Below are 18,393 nucleotides of genomic sequence, written 5' to 3' on the forward strand. Positions count from 1 at the left end.
CATATCGGACAAAGGGCTAGTATCCAAAATCTATAAAGAGCTCACCAAACTCCACACCTGAAAAACAAATAATCCAGTGAAGAAATGGGAAGAAAACATGAATAGACACTTCTTTAAAGACATCAGGATGGCCAACAGGCACATGAAAAGATGCTCAATGTCGCTCCTCATCAGGGAAATACAAATCAAAACCACACTCAGATATCACCTCATGCCAGTCAGAGTAGCCAAAATGAACAAATCAGGAGACTATAGATGCTGGAGAGAATGTGGAGAAACGGGAACCCTCTTGCACTGTTGGTGGGAATGCAAACTGGTGCAGCCACTCTGGAAAACAGTGTGGAGCTTCCTCAAAAAAATTAAAAATAGACCTACCCTATGACCCAGCAGTAGCACTGCTAGAAATTTACCCAAGGGATACAGGAGTACTGATGCATAGGGGCACTTGTACCCCAATGTTTATAGCAGCACTCTCAACAATAGCCAAATTGTGGAAAGAGCCTAAATGTCCATCAACTGATGAATGGATAAAGAAATTGTGGTTTATATACACAATGGAGTACTACGTGGCAATGAGAAAGAATGAAATATGGCCCTTTGTAGCAACGTGGATGGAACTGGAGAGTGTGATGCTAAGTGAAATAAGCCATACAGAGAAAGACAGAAACCATATGTTTTCACTCTTATGTGGATCCTGAGAAACTTAACAGAAACCCATGGGGGAGGGAAGGAAAAAAAAAAAAGAGGTTAGAGTGGGAGAGAGCCAAAGCATAAGAGACTCTTAAAAACTGAGAACAAACTGAGGGTTGATGGGGGGTGGGAGGGAGGGGAGCGTAGGTGATGGGTATTGAAGAGGGCATCTTTTGGGATGAGCACTGGGTGTTGTATGGAAACCAATTTGACAATAAATTTCATATATTAAAAAATAAAATTAAAATTAAATTAAATTAAATTAAATTAAATTAAAATAAAATAAAATAAAATGTTAAATATATATTCAACCTTCTAGATTATAAATTCCATGTTGCAGGGACCTATATATTTGTCAGCCACAGTTGTATCCCCAGTGCTCAAGTCAATGCTCAGCACAAAACAGGTGCTAAATATTTAATTAATGAATGCATGTATGTGTGTCATAAAAACATCAAATAATTACTGTTACAGTTTAATAAATCTAAAGTCAATGATGAGAATAATCATTATCAAATTCAACAAATTTGGCCACCAATCTTCAATCAAAAAAAGCTGCCCAAAGAAGGTGCTATCTAAATTGGGTTTTAAATAATGAAGAGGAAAAGTTAACAAGGTTTAGATGACCAAGGAAGAGAGGAATTCTGGGAAAAGGAAAAAAGGATATCGAAATACCCAAAAGCAGAACACAACATCTTACAAAGTAGCTTCAAAGTAAAGTTGACAGGTAGTAGGAGATAGGTGGTGGAGAGTTAGCAGCAGGTTACATTAACAACACAGGTGTCAGTTCATGAAAAAACTGTTAGGGTATTTACTCTATCCAGTTGGTATCAGAGAGCTAATGTTGAGTTTCAAGCGGCCAAGAGAAAGAATTTCACTATTTTTGAAAGACAGTCTTTCTTGCCATGTGACTGAGTAGAGGGGTTCCCAACCATAAGCAACACCAGTTAAGAAGCTACTGCAACAGTCAAGAAATGATAAGGCTGCTTGCCACATCCTCTTTCTTGACCTTGCCCAGCTTTCAATAAAATTGACTATCTCACTTTTGTAAAATGTTCTGTGATCCCATATTCTTCTGACTTTTCTCCTACACTACCGCTATTCTTTCAAAGTTCCTGTCTAACATTTATGTTGAAGTGCTCTAATATTTAAATCTTCTTTTGGAGGGGAAGGGGCACCTGGCTCAGTCAGTTGAGAGTCCCCACTCTTGATTTTGGCTCAGGTCATAATCCCAGGGTTGTGGGACTGAGTCCTGTGTCGGGCTCCACAATGGGCACAGAGCCTGATTAATAAGACTCTCTCTCTCCCTCTGCTCCTCTCCCCTGTTCGATCTCTCTCTCAAAAATAATAATAATAATTCTTTTTTTAAAATCTACTGTCTCTGCTGAAGTCATCCTACCCAGTACCATGACTTTGAATACCATCTCTATATGATTACTCTGAAATTTGTATCTCTACCATAGGTGTATGTTCTGAGCTCTGAGCTACAAACACCAATATCCAATCTCCCATGTTGAATAGAGGATTCCATCTCCCATCTCCCAAGATATGCTTCACAATCTACTCAGTTGGTCCAGCCCCCAAATTCTCAAGCTTCTGGGTCTCTAGACCTCTATATATGAGGATCCCAAAGACCTTTGGTTCACGTTGGTCATGACTATCAATATTTCCCATTATCAAAATTAAAACTGAAAAATGCTTAAAACACATACTAATCCATTTACAAATAACAGCAATAACACTGTTACAGGTTTATATATAACATATTTTTATGAAAAATAGATACATTTTAAAAAACTAGAAGAGGGGTACCTAGGTCGCTCAGTCAGTTAAGCGTCCAACATCAGTTCAGGTTATGATCTCATAGTTTGTGGGTTCCAGCCCCGCATCAGGCTCTGTGCTGATAGCTCAGAGCCCGGAGCCTACTTTAGATTCTGCATCTCCCACTTTCTCTCTCTCTCCCTCTTTCTCTCAAAAGTAAACATTAAAAAAAAAATTTAATAATACATGAGTAAATAATTAGAAGAGAGGCACTGTCTTACATTTTAGAAAGTTTCTTTAATGTCTGCAGAGCAGCAGCTTCAATCTGTTTAAATATGTTGTTTTGACAGAAGCATATTTTTAAAAATCTGGTATTCTACAAATGTATAGTTGGAAAATAGAGGAACATTTAATATCCAATGTGGATATCACTGTGGATATTCTCCTTTGATAATACACCAAACTTGACAGGTGGCAAATTCTTTTTTTTAAGTATTTTATTTTATTTTTATTTTGAAAGAGAGTGAGTGTGTATGGGGAGCCCAAGCAGGCTCCCCACTGTTAGTGCAGAGCCAGATGCAGGGCTCAAACCCACAAACCATGAGATCATGACCTGAGCTAAAATCAAAAGTGGGACACTTAACCAGCTGAGCCACCCAGGCACCCCAACAGGTGGCAAATTCTTACAGGTTAACTGCAATGTGGACTCTCAAATCAATATACTTCTATACTCTGTTAAAATCCAGTGGTCTCTCTTGCTCTTTGAAAAGACCTTTTACTCATGGTTGATTTTGTAATACCATGCATTGGTCATCTGGAAAATTTTACTTTACTGGGTTACTCAGATCATCGAAATGTTGACCATTTTCATTATACGAATCAAAAAAAAAAATTCATTCATTAATGACACAACTAATCTCCTTTAAATACCAGGAAGATGTCAAGGTCATAGTGATGAACATAACTTCCCCAAAATTCCAATTTTCAGTTTGAAAGTTTGATACTTATCGTTAGTAACCAATAACGTCAGTTGTTTTCCTTTAAATGAATGGCACTTAATTTTCAAGAAAATGTCTACAAAACACCCACGCCTGAATAACCAAAGTTTGTCTTTCAGTCATTCTTTCAAGCAAAACTGGTGTTCCATGAAAATAGCAGCTACTCAGCTTGCTCTTCCAATAACTGCACAAATGCTTTTCCTTGATACAACTTTGATTTACTGCAGTAGTACTTTAAGTATACTTCCTGTTTCATCACACGTATTAAAAGGCATGTATTCAGTGGTTGCGAAATAATAAAAAATAACACTCTAATAATAACTCATCAATAACATTTAAAAATGAAAGTCACATTTCTTATTATAATTACAGAACATTCTTTCCATGTAAAGAATACAAAGACTGGTACAGTCTAGTCTGTGCACTGATTCAAGCTAAGACATCAGGGGTTTTAAAGATAATGTCTTAGTATTACAAAAACTGCCTGATCTTGCAGACCACATGAGACAGCCTCTAGGACCCCACCCAACCTTTTGCCCCTGCCATCCCCAGAAGTCTATAGATCATACTTTCAGAAGAGGAGGTCTAATCAAAAACCTAAAGTTCATTCTTTATTCTTTTTTTTTTCCCTCACCTCCCTGTTCCTCATATCCAACACATCAGTAGGTGCCATTTGTTCTATTTCCAAAATACATCTCAGATTTGTCCATGGTACTCTATCACCACAAATAAGACCCTACAAGGTATCATTATATCTCCAACAGGGACTACTATGATAGCCTACTAATTGGTCCTCTTTTCCATCATTCTGTTCAACAGTGATATTTTGAAAACATAAATCAACAAAACATACCCGCTGCATGTAAGACTAAAATCCCAACTCCTTGCCAAATACTGCAAAACCCTGTAAATAATCTCCTGACTACCTCTTCTATACTTGCTCTTCCCAACCTCTCACTGTCTACCTTCCAGCAATGCTGAACCCCCTTCTCTTCTTTAAACCCGCTAAGGCCTCCTTCCCAGCATCAGGGCCTTGTACTTGCTGTTCTCTAGGCCTAGAATCCCTGATCCGCTGGCTCAAAATCAGGCCTACCCTAACAGCCCTCTCCAGAGTAGTACCCTCCTCTCCATTATCTTTCACATCATCACTCTTGTTTCTACTGAGCAATTACAATAATCTGTAACTATCTTGTTCATTTTTTTTACTTGTTTATTATCTATCTCCTCTGCCATAACACAAGGAAACACAAAGGCAGGAACTTATTTTATTTCCTGCTACATTCCCCAGCAAGTACCTGGCAAAAATATGGCACTTAATAAACATCTGCTGAATGAATGAAAAATGAATGTAAATGAGGAATACAGTATATATTTTAAAGCTGCTTATGTTTAGACTTTTAGGACTTATGACTGATCAGTTGTAGTTGATAATAGAAAAGGAAGTGAAAGATGACACCAAAAGTCATCTTTGTGGGGGACGGGAGGACATAGTGATAGCACCATCCAAACTAGACAACAGAGGACAACTCAAAATAGGGTGGGTGTTAGGATGGGCAAGACGCAGGATAAGGACAATACAGGAAAAACTAATAGTGAATTATTAGGAGAAAGACTATAAAGTTTGTAACAGCTAAATTTTGCCAAGTATAATCTTTGGGGAAGGGGAGTTCAATACATTGTCTTGTAATTCTCATACAGTTAGTTGTTTATTAGCTAAGGCTTTTCAATGTGTTTGAAAACAGTTCTTCTCTTAAGCATATTACATGCAGGTCCCCCAAATCTTCCAAATACCACAAACATTTTTACAGATAGCCACAAACTCAGTGCACATTAAAGTCTTCCCCTATTCTTGTGTATAGTTACGTATTTTGCAGGAAATAAAACTACAAGATTAGGCACCTGAATTTGAGATGTAAAAGCTAACTCAATAACAAAACTACTTAGTTTCAAAAAATTGTATGTCAGTGGACTAAACTTCATAATTCATATGACCCTGGTAAGAAAATTATTAAGCAAAATATAATATACTTACATATTAAAAATAATAAATAAAATAGCCTTCAGTGACACTGTATCAGATATAGTGAGATTATATATATCTTAATCTGCTAAAATATAATTACAGCACCATTTCCTAAATAAAAATACCTTTCCTAGTTCCCATTTTAATATACATATAATATATAAATCCCTGAGATAATTATAAGCAAATTAAACATGCTAAGTGTGTACTTTTTCCTATAATCAAGCAAGTGACATTTACATATGAGACAACACAAAGAAAATTAAGCAGGAGTACCTAACATCATACATTTCTGTGTTATCATAAGTTTTTAAGAGCTACTAAGATACTCTCAGATCTTTGAAGAGAACAATGAGCATTACAATCTCAACATTTATAATGAAAAACATTAAAGTAACCAAGCACTCAGTCTTGGCTTCTAAATGCCACTCTTCACTTGGAGGAGTCACCTTTTTGGAGAAATGGTTGATTCCAGTACCAAGGCTAGGAAAGTACAAGCCAAGTCTAAACATCATGTTGTGCCATAAAACACAGTAATATGTAACGAACAATGTGGATATGTCAAAAGGACATAGAAACTAGCTTGATGATTCCTACTGGCTACACGTGGAACAATTTGAGAATAACAGATGATAATGCACTAAATAAAATAATAACTTGTAAGCCTATAAAGATATAAATAAAGAGTGAAAAGGGGAAAGCTATTCCTTACAAGATAATGTTACCTCATAGAGAAAGAATGATGGAATTAAAAAATCACGCTTTACCAGTCATCAGGGAAACAACTGATCCAGGCTAGAGTCATCAATAGATACTATGCTAGAGGAACAAGTTATTTTCAGTGTCTAAAAGTATCTAACCCCCCACACAAACACACAATTACAAATAATAATAATAATAATAATAATAATGATAATAATAATAATTACAAAAGGACAGGATAATTTTATAGTAGAGAACCTTAGTTAAATGATCAAAGCTAAATCCAGTAATGGAACATAAAAAGATCATGTGCCTCTAAATATAATACACTTAGAAGAAACGTAATTTGTGTTATTTCTGCCAGAAATGCAAACTTTAAACTTAAACATAAGGAAATACCAAGTAAACCTAAATTAGGTACACCTATAAAGTAACTGGCCTCTACTCCCCAAAACTGTCAATGTCTTAAAAGGCAAAGAAGTACTGAAGAACTGTTCGAGACTCAGAGGCCAAAGAGACACAAGGAGTGCAAGCAAGGTACAATCCAGGATTTTCAATTTCTATAAAGAAGACTATAGGGACAATCTGAAGGTCTGTATGTTAGTAACAATACTAAAGCAACATCAACGTCCTGACTTTTATAATTGTACAGTGGATATGTGAGCAAATGTCTTTGTTTTTAGAAAATGCACAATGAGGTCCTTTGGGGTAAGAAGGGCATCAACTAATCTCAAATGTTTCATTTTTATATACATTTATACTGTTGTACATATACACAGTAAAACAAATGTGATAAAATCTTTAATTTTTTTAATGTTTATTTATATTTTGAGAAAGAGAGACAGAGCGTGAGTGGAGAGTGGCAAAGAAAGAGAGGGAGACACAGAATCCGAAGCAGGCTCCAGGCTCTGAGTTGTCAGCACAGAGCCTGATGCAGAGCTTGAACTCACAAACCATGAGATCTCAAACTGAGCCGAGGTCAGACGCTTAACCACATAAGCCACCCAGATGCCCCTCAAGGCGATAAAATCTTAACACTGGGGAAATCAAGATGAAGATTTTTTTTAAATGTTTATTTATTTTTGACAGAGGAGAGAGAGAGAGAGACAGAGCATGAGTGGGGGAGGGGCAGAGAGAGAGGGAGACACAGAATCGGAAGCAGGCTCCAGCCTCTGAGCTGTCAGCACAGAGCCCGACATGGGGCTGGAACTCACAGACTGTGGGATCATGACCTGAGCCGAAGTCGGATGTTCAACCGACTGAACCACCCAGGCGCCCCAAGATGAAGATTATACAGAAATTCTTTGTTCGTTTTTATAATTTTTCTGTAAATCTGAAATCTATCACAATTAAAAGTTTAAAAACTAAGTTTAAAGATACAACATAAAAAAGAACATTAGGGGTTAAGTTTGAGCCCCACATTGGGCTGTATGCTGATAGCTCAAAACCTGGAGCCTGCTTTGGTTTCTGTGTCTCCCTTGCTCTCTGCCCCTCCCCCACTCACACTCTGTTTCTCTCTCAAAAACGAATAAACATTCAAAAAAAAATTTTTAAGCACATTAAATTATCCTATATTCAGTGTCAATAAAGAAACAGATGCATACCCTTATCACAAAACTTTGCATGTCTTTTAATTAGAACTACTGTGTCCCTTTACAGTCAAATCCGACCACATTTCCTGTCAAAAATTGATCTGTATTCTATCGCTATAGTTTTTCCTTTTCTAGGACAGCGTATAAATGGGAGCCAATACTGACTTTTGAGTATGGCTTCTTTCACTGAGCACGACATATCTGAGACCCGTCTAGGTTGCTCCATGTAGCCTGTTCATTCTTACTGCTGAGTAGTACTCCACTGCATGGATGTACCACAGTTTATTTATCCACTTGCCAATTGAGATACATCACCTGCATTGTTTCCAATTCTGGACAATTACAAACACAGCCACTATCAACATTTGCATACAGGTTCACATTAGTTTCACATTAGTTTCCATTTCACCATTAGGTTCACATTAATTTCCATTTCACCCGTGTAAATATCTAGAAATGCGATTGCTGGATACTACTAGATTTTAGTAAGTTAAGTGTGCATGCAAAATAGGTCTATTTGGTAGGCTAAGAAATAGAAAAATGAAAGTACCTCAGATCATCTTGCAACTCACGTACCTTCCTTGTGGTTTCAGTGACCTTCTCCTTACTCATTCTTTTATTGTTTACTATTCTAATAAGATTATCACAAAATACTGGATAGCATATTTGCCTACTGGATTCGTATTTTTGTCAAGTTATCAAGTGAAGAGCAAGGAAATAAGACACAGGATTTCTAATAAAAATTAAAGTAAACCAAGAAATAAGTATTAAATATTTCAATTTTGTGAAATAGACATTACTTCCCCTGACTATTCAATGAATTAGAATAGGTCTAAAATAAATAGCTAACTGTACGCTGAAAGAATAAAAATACCATATTTTCATTGAAAAATTAAGGCCATTATGAGAACAGTTTGTTTATGAATTCCTACTCCTATTTCTGTAAAATACATATGGTTTACTGGTCAGTATGAAATTGAAATATTGAAATTGAAAATGAAATATTGAAGTTAAGTAGAATGCAGATAACCAGAGAAATACGTAAACAGTTAAATACAAGCTTTTTTTGATTTGGGATAATTTGTGTGAAATGTTTTTCAAAACACTAAAATGAGGAAAAGTTCATAGCACTTGGCAAACATCTTTTTCATTGAACTAAATCTTTTTAGAGCTGTTGCTATGCTTTAGACGTATTCCCCAAAACAGCTGAAAGAAGGATTCTGCATTAAAGTGCATAGAAGACGTCCAATGAAATATCATTTGGAAGTTGATTTACATTGAAGCATCCCTAAAGTAACAAAGGTTGAGATAAGCAGGACTATGCTTTTATTATGGTGCTTACTGACACCTGCTGGTTCAATGTTATCTACCTCCTCAATATACATTGATATGTTAAAAGTCTCAGATGTGAAGGTTTGTATCACATGAAACAGAATCCTTAACCAATGGACCGCCAATTCAAAAACTAAATGAGCCAACTAATCACTTCCCATACCCACTGACTTACTGAAATCAGTGTTATGGCTTTACTGTAACTCACTTCCCAATGAACTTACTTACTTAATTAAACTACCACCTAATATTTTGATTCTGCCTTTACTTCTGAGACTTAATTCTGAGATTAAAGTTAGATTTTTTTAACTCAAACAGCAAAAGGCAGCAGACCATATTATTAGAAGTCAACAATGCCAAAAAGTGGATGTCTTTAAAAATATACATGATTTAATTTTTCGGTTTTTGCTAAAGCAAACCAAAAATCCTATAGTTGTAAAATAAGATAATAACACATGGCACTTACTTACTAATACCTCAAAATTTTACTCTCTCCCCACCCTCTTTCTTTCCCCTAAACTCCTTATAAAATCATATGGAAGAGAAGTGGCACTTTCCTCTTCCCAGAAACTCATTCCTAACATTAAAAAAAAAACAAAACATTGTCTCTTTAAGAAAAAGATGCTATACAATAGTAAGCCACCATGTCACTCATCTTTGTACTTGTTTTTACTCTTTCTCCAGTTCAGCAAACCTAATAAGAAATTGACTCCATATAGCAGGGAAAAGGATTAACTCAAATTCAAGAATGCACCTAAAGATATACAGATAGAGCCCAAAACAAAGTGTGCAGGGTAGGCTGAGTGAATACTTTTCCTTCATTTCTTAACTATGCATTAATACATTTCTCCCATAGCAAACAGTTATTCAAACCTAAATAAGTTATTTTCTAATATATGATTGTGAATAAAATTAATCTTGAATGCATACTATAAATCAGTCAACCCTGGCTGGCCATCAGGATCACCAACAGAGGTTTACGGCTTTTTCATCTGGCTGCTTGGGCCACCCACATTCCCATCCTCTGATTCTAACTGGACAGGTCTTGAGTGGAACCTACATTTCTCCATTAAAAAAAAAAAAAAACGGGAAATAAAAAGGGAGAAAGATAATGATGACGCACAACTACATTTGAGAACTACACAGTATTTGAATTCAACATGTAACAGGTTCAGGCTATTTTCAGTTTAGGTCTTTGGGTCCAGGAGCATCACTACTCCCGAAAACGATGCGATGCACGGTCAGGCTGCCGAAACTGCCACCTGTTGGCCCCACTAAGAAAGCTGTCTTGGACTCAGGCAAAGAACATGAAAGAGGCAGCTCATGCCCAACTTGTGAGTCTACACTGGATCCAAACAGAAATAAGCAACAGTGTTTTCATTCAAGGATGCTGACTGATGACTCAGCGGGGGGAGGAGGAGGAAGGGAAGCTGGAGCCAGCAACGGGGGCTCTGGGCAATCCCAATGGATTCTTGCTGTTGGCAAAACCGTCATTCTTACGGGCTATTAGCATTTTCAAAACTAGGAAAACTGAGGAGGAACACAAACATCTCTTAGGCACATACAGAAGTCTCTTCTGAAATATCTCCTCCTCCTTTTTTAAAACCCATCTGAAGTCCTCTGTTAGTTTCAAGGTCATATATAAACTGATTTACTCTCCAAATTACAATATTTAGAGCAGTTATTTCAGACAATATCTGCAAATGAAATATGAGTTTATTTTTAAAAACATAAATATGCAGGTCTTAGCTTCTGAACTTAAAAAAATTAAGCACCTTAGTATCTGCCAGTTCAAAGACACAGGTGCCAAATCATGTGATAGCACAGCAAAAAATAAATGTTAGGAAATGCTCTCATCTGTAGAGTTCTGTATTGTATCATCAAAATACAAAGAAAAGTACTCTCTTGAAAAGGATCTATGAGGGGTGCCTGGGTGGCGCAGTCGGTTAAGCGTCCGACTTCAGCCAGGTCACGATCTCGCGGTCCGTGAGTTCGAGCCCCGCGTCAGGCTCTGGGGCTGATGGCTCAGAGCCTGGAGCCTGTTTCCGATTCTGTGTCTCCCTCTCTCTCTGCCCCTCCCCCGTTCATGCTCTGTCTCTCTCTGTCCCAAAAAAATAAAAATAAACGTTGAAAAAAAAAAAAAAAGAAAAAAAAAGGATCTATGAAAAACAATTTATAAAGAAAACAGGAAGGAAGGAAAGGAGGGAAGAAAACCAAAGTAAGCCCTTTGAATTCAACCTCTGTCACTTTCTAACCCAGTATTAAACTAACACCTCTTTTTCTGAGCTCTAGTTATTAGCAGCCCCTCCTTTAGGCATGGGAGTGGGGTTGATTCTTCTATTATTTCTGCCACTACTACCCCTGTCATAGTATTTTACTAATCAGGAAGTGTTTTCATATACGTAATGTTACTTCCTTACTCCTCTCAATTTCTACTCTAAAAACAAGAGTTCTGCCCTCAAAATCCAGTAAAACTGACCGAGTCAACAACAGGATCATTTTCCCTTCTTGGGGAGAATTAGCTATGTCCCACTGACAGAAATTCTTGCTTCTCTTGGGTGCTTAAAGAAACAGAGCTCTTAAGTGTTTATCTAAAACACTGCTTCTAAAACTCTTCCATGAGTTCCTGCTCCTGGAACTTGCGAGTGTGACGAGAAGTTGGTGTAAATGAGAAATTTCTTCAGTCTACTTTCTTTTTTTAAAAGATGAGAAAAAGTTTTCATTCCCCTCTTCATTATATAAAACACTCCCCCCCCCACCCTAAAATCTGCAAGTGTAACTGATGCTCCAGGAAGATGGTTTCAAGCACCGGGCTCGTGAGGTGTTGCCCCAAGTGAACGTGACCTGCAATAATCAGACACTCAGTCCCGAATCTCAGCACTGCAGAATCTAAAGGGATGTGATACATCATCTATTTCAACCCCCTCCAGTTTTATAATAATTCTAATCATAAAGATTAACAGACTTCAGAAATTACTGGCAAGAGGGAGAAACAGTTATATGCCATGTAAGAGTTCATGAACATTTCATATTAAGTATTTTATTCTAAAAGCACTTGTAATTCCAACATGCCCATTCTAGCTTTAAAAGGGGGGAGGGGGCTCTGGGTGGCTCAGTAGGTTAAGCCTGGGACTCTTGATTTCGGCTTAGGTCATGACCTCGTGGGATCGAGCCCCGGCATCAGGCTCTGCACTGACAGCACGAAGCTTGCTTGGGATTCTCTCTCTCTCTTTCTCTGCCCCTCTCCCGCTAGCTCTCATGCTAAGGAAACAAATAAACTTAAAACAAAGGAAGCGGCAGGGACGGGTTTTTCCCAACAAATTTTTGTTTCTATTTTTTTGTTGAGCCTTCTCATCCCTGACTCTAGAGTCATTCTGGGTAAGGGGAAGATCAGAGGGCACAGCACCAGCTCTGCCGCTGCAGTGACTTCTGGTAAGACTGTGTGGTGGAAATGAAAGGAAGAAGATGGAAGCTGAGCACCGCCTGCCTGGGAGGCTGTGCACGCGGCACCACAGAGGTGCTACAGTCATCTGCCTCCAACCCAAAAATAACACCTTCCAGAGTAATGAGTTTCCACACTGAGGGCTGGGCTGAGTTACTCAATGATTGACAGGGGACTGCTAAAGAGAGGAGAGTGCCAGACCAGCCCTCTCTGGTCATCCCTGTGAACAAAGACTGGGTCACATTTTTTTCATATTCCTGACAACACCTACAGCAGCACTAAAACTCTAATAGGATGATTGATGCCTGCGAGCATTTAAATCCTCGGCCAGTGTAACTAATGTGGAACTCTAGTGCTGTTGAGGCCACGTCTGAGTTATTTCTGGTTTGGAAACAGGCGAGGCTAAAGTACCTCTGACTTTTTAGGTAGAGCCAAAAAGAGTCAGCAGACTGGATGCCCGAAGATGAATGATTGTAATAAACCGTCCTCAGACATGAAATTTTAGCTTCGTGCTAAATCCAAACTACAGTGTTCTCTGTGACTGCCGCAGTTTATAAAAAGCCTTTGCTGAACAAAGGGCTCCCCAATTCTGACGGCTTTGAACCAGGGTCTGTATCTCAAAACAGTTGCAGTATATGCCATACTTTGAAATAAAGCTTAAATGTGACCTTCAAGTGTTTCTTGTTAATGGTCACTGTGGGGGAAGACACACCTCCCACCCCTTACTGCCTCCTTGACACTTACACATCTCTGGTGCAGAAACCCCTAAAGTCTTTCAATGTCACCTGTATTCTCTCAATAGACAGACCATCAACAGAGTGAGGTTCCAGAGCGAGAAGAAATGGGAGCAGAAAAGCAATCTTAAAAATCAAGTAGGGGTTGGGGGGGCAGGGGCGGAGCACCTGGGTGGCTCAACAAGTTGAATATCTGACTCTTGGTTTCAGTTCAAGTCATGATCTCGTGTGTCGTGGGATCAAGCCTGTGTCAGATTCTGCACTGAGTGTGGAGCCAGCTTGAGATATTTTCTCTCTCTCTCTCTCTCTCTCTCCCTCCCCTTTTCCCTCCCCCATTCGCACTCCCTCCCTCTCTCTCTCTCTCAAAAGAAAAAAAAAAAAAGAAAGAAAAATTGTTTTAAATCAAGTGAGGACAAAGAGAGGAGAGAAAATGCACTTTTAAGCTATAGCCAATTCCTTGGATTCTATAGAAAGAATCGAATCTCTTAAGTTTGATCATCTGAAACAGAGATCAACCAATTTGTTCTATATAAGGCCAGATGGTAAACATCTTAAGCTTCACAGGCCATACAATCTCTGTTGCAATCACTCAACTCTAATGGCAAAGCAGCCATAGAGAATACATACAGGAAGAGGAGGGGCTGTGCTCCAATAAAACTCTATTTACAAAAATAGATAGTGCCACATTTGGCCCACAGGCCATAGTTTGCCAACCTTGGATCTGAAGTAATGTATGTTATATTTTTGGCCCAGTGAAAATCTGGGACCTCAGAAATAATGTATTGGCCCTGGTTATCTGAAAATCTCTGTTTCAGAGAACTTTGAGTTTGCCCATTTCCACCACAAACTGCTGGTTTCTCAAATTGAATTAATAAAATGAGTCCATGAGATAAAACAAAAAAACAGATCTATTAAATTCATATTAAAATAGGACTAAAATATTTTTGTGGTTACCCTAAATCATAAATTTAGATATGCCCTATGGAATAATTTCTGGTGGGACTCATTAAGTTACACTTCTGTCATTCCCTCCTTACCACAATGCACACAAATACAACTATCTTCCACTAAAGTCTACAAATTAATAAAATTACACACAGATCATACTCTGTGCATCACATACCACAACCATCACTATCAAAAATTCTATGGATCTCAGTAACTCAATATGAACAAGTACAAAATCGAGGGAAGGCACCCGGTAAACCTATTATCACAAAAAAATCCAAGCAAGCAAAGTGAAAGCAGTTAACAGGATGAAAAGCAAAGCAGAGATTCTGGCAAACCCATGGTGCTGGGGACACAGAAGTGGAGTACAGAAGGCATGAAGGAGCAGAGGTCTGAGCAAACACTGCAGGCACTGAGTCAAGACCCTTAAGGTAGACCAGCCCCACTTAGATCAAGGTGAAAGGTGGTATGTATGTCCACCAGGAAAAAAAACTGAATCCTCTTTGGAGATGGTGACATCACTCAGAGTTTCTACAAGTTTTCATATGCATCTGATAGGCAATAAAAAATCACAATGCTGGCCAAGAAATCATATAACCTAAAAAATGGGTGCGGTGGGGCACAGACAACAGAAACAGTCCACAAAGTGAACCAGACTTAAGAACCATCAGAAATAAACTTTTAAATAATAATGACTAGTGTGTTCTATAAATTAGGTGAAAATAAGGAGAATTTCATCAGAAAAAATGCAATTTATAAAAAGAGACAACTGTACTGTCCACGAAAGAAACAAGTAAAAGCCCTAATTTAACGTTGGCTCAAACAGATCAAAGATGCACTGCAATCTCTAGGGTGTTCACTATTAGAACAGTGAAAAGAATACGTAACTAGCAAGGTAATGGAGCAGGGGGTAGAATAACAAGGACAAAAATGGAATGGTTAAAAAAGGACGGCAAAATGGAGGCAAAATAGGAACAAAGAACAACTGGAACAACAGAAAACAAATAATAAGATGACAGGCTTAAATTCAAATCTATCAAGTAATGGCATTAAATGTAAATGAAGTATATAAGCTCCAACAATTATAAGACAAAAATGATCAGACCAGATTTTTTTTAATTCTAAATGCTTGTAAGATATGCCTCACATAGTTGAACACAGGAAGATATTTTAAAAGAATGAAAAAGAGATACTATGGGAACACTGGCCAAAAGAAAGCTAGGGTAACTATATATTAGACAAATTAGATTTTAAGACAAAAGGCATATTAAAAATAAGGAGAAATATTTCATAAAAATAAAAGGTACAATGCAATAAGACACAACAATCCTACATTTGCATAACACTGCCTGAAACTATAAAGCAAACACTGATAGATCTAAAAGGAAAAAAAGACAAGTCTACAACCAAGAGTGCACGTTCTAAAATATCACTCTCTGTAACAAACAGAATCAGTAGACAGAAAAACTAAATAGCATATGTTGGAAAGAGTTAAACTGCACAATAACTAATTAATAGCATTAAGTACATGCAGTGGAAAAGAACAAAGTCTGAAAATCAATATCCAGCATCAGCAGTGGATGCTGCGGTGCGCCCTCCAGATAGCTTTTCAGCACGGAAGCGCTCGTTCTCCAAGCAGCAGGAAGAATGACTGCTGAGGGCTCACAGCTGAGTCCCTCTCAAGGCAGCTGCATCCACTGAGTGGTCACTGGGAGGGTACAAAGGTCCAGACCCCTCGCAGCAATCTGAGACTATCCTGAAGCTCTATTCTAGCTCCTGAATGGTCCCACGGGATTGGCTGAAGACTTTGTTGCAACCACAGTGCAATTCAGCTCCTCCTGCCCAATCCTGCTTCCCTCCAAGGTGTTGTTCCCCAAAATATTAAACAAAAAAAAAAATAGGCGGCGAATGCAGAGCTCTACCTCTGAGTCTGTTTCCTAGAGAATTCTGTCAATGCTGGTTGCAATAGGAGACATCCAGAAAGCAGACTCAAAGATGAGATTGTGCAGCCGGATCAGCTGGTAGGTGAAGAAGTACAGATAGCCCTTCACATGAGTAGTAATGCAACTGCTAAAACTTTCACCAGTGGTGAAATGGGAAAGGATGCCAGCTGAAGGAAATTTACTGGCAGGTGAAATAATCTCAGGATTTTAAGAGGTTGACAGGAAGTAATAATTATAAGGTCTATGGAATCAGCTGTTGCTAGGACAGCAACAAATTGGGGAGGAAATGAAAACCTAAGAATGATCTGAGGTGACATGTGAAAAGTAAGACGCCTTCTTTCATCTTCTGCAGCCAGAGAACAGAAAGGGCTGAGGACTGGGCCTAGGAGCTAAATATCAGGACAGCAGATCATCAAAGAAAACTGGAATACTCAATCCAGCCAAGACGCTATTCTGAGGTCAGGATCCTGCATGGGAAGAACTGAGACTGGAAGACAAGGTAGGGACAATTGTGTCAATACCTAAAAAGCCTGAAACACCAGATCACCTTAAACCTTCTGGGCCTGCAAAAGTGGCCCACCCACCCCCCGCCCCTCCCCTTCATGTAACAATACTGAAGCTTCTACCTTGTAGGACACACAAGCCCTCTTCAGGATCTACTCCCACCTCCCCTCATGACCACAAGAAAGGTCAAGGGAAGGTGGCAATGACCAGAAGGGGGCACAAGGAAGGCTTTTACAGTGCTGGTAGTGTTTGGTATCTTCACCTGGGCGTTGGTCACATGAGTGTGTTCACTTTGTAAAAATTTACTGAGCTATATGCTTAAATATACTCTGTTTTTATCTGTTGCATTTCAATAAAGTTTTTTTAAAGCAATTTTAATTCACATTTTTAAAGAAAGTGATTTAAGACATTTCCACAAATAACATTTATAGTAACAATACCCTGTCATGTTAGCATTCATACATCTCTATATAGTAAGGCAGATACCATATTAATTAAGACTATTCTTTTAGAAATGTTACTCGTCAAGAAAACAATGAACCTTCAATTACACATTAAGTGATAAAATATAACAAGATAATCAAATTGTAAAAATTTCTATTTATGCTTGTATAATAAATACACTCCATCACTGCATACACTGGAAACAAAAGTCGATCTCATTTATAGGGTACTAAATGCCAAGCACTGGACAAAGTGCCCTAAATGCATTGTTCATGTAATTCTTGTAATAATCTTCTTTTATTATTTCTGAGCAAATACATCTATAAGACATCATTCTAGATGTGAAAGATTTTAATAGTACACTGTAAGTCCGAGTCTCACGTGGTGGTGTTCCTACTATTCCCAAGAGGAAACTGAGGTTTATTCAGCTTTGGTATAGCACCCATGGTCACAAGGCAGACAAGGCAGACTGACCAACAACCCCATCCATTCCCAACTTCTCCCTTGTATATTTCTTCCACAGATGCTATAAAGCCACTTACTCATCTCCCGGGCTACCTTTCAGCTAAGATTGATCATGGGACCTACTTTTCCAAATATAAGCAAAAAAAATCTCTTGCCCCCACCCCCAAATATCAAAGTCACTTGTCCCAGTGAAAGTTGTTTCTGTCCTTCCCCCTTTCTCCTTGCCCGCAATGCAGATGTGATGCCTCAAGCTGAAGCAGCCGTGTTGTTTCAGGAGAAAAAGACAAAGAATCAGAGATCATCACTGAACATTACACCAAAGCCAGCAGCTGTTTCCAGATTTCTCTTCACATGAGAAAAATAAACCCCTTTTTTGTTTGTGCCGCTGCGGTTACTTGAAGCTAAATGGCATTCCTAACAGATACCACACAGCTAGTAAATAAGAAACGGAGATTCAAAAGTAGGTCCATCTCCAAAGCATCAGACGGGATAATTTCTCTAGGAAAGCTTACTCCAGGCATTTTCCACATATAAATGCTATTCCAAAGCCAAACAGCTATAATTTGTAAAAAATCAAGACGATAAATCGTCCAAGAATTCTGTTCTCTTGTCATTTTTTTACTTGATCGCTACATTGAATCAGCTTGTATGACTCTTTCCTGACCTTTAAGGATAGCTTTTTACATACTACTCTGTGAACAATAATGCCCTTTTAGCTGTTCAGAAGCATTAAGCTTTAGAATAATAACATTAAACTTTTTCAAATTGTCCTAGAATATAGGGGTGCATATGAGTCTGGATTATTTTTAATTGGC

General features: G+C 38.2%; 1 protein-coding gene across 5 annotated transcripts in view; it reads right to left on the reverse strand.

The window, feature by feature from the left end:
• Positions 1-18,393, reverse strand: part of NEK7 (NIMA related kinase 7) — a 161,180-nt gene that overhangs the window by 103,102 nt on the left and 39,685 nt on the right. The gene's annotated exons all lie outside the window — the stretch shown is intronic.

The sequence above is a fragment of the Leopardus geoffroyi genome, chromosome C3 (assembly GCF_018350155.1).
Source record: "Leopardus geoffroyi isolate Oge1 chromosome C3, O.geoffroyi_Oge1_pat1.0, whole genome shotgun sequence".
In the NCBI taxonomy this organism is placed as follows: Eukaryota; Metazoa; Chordata; class Mammalia; order Carnivora; family Felidae; genus Leopardus; species Leopardus geoffroyi.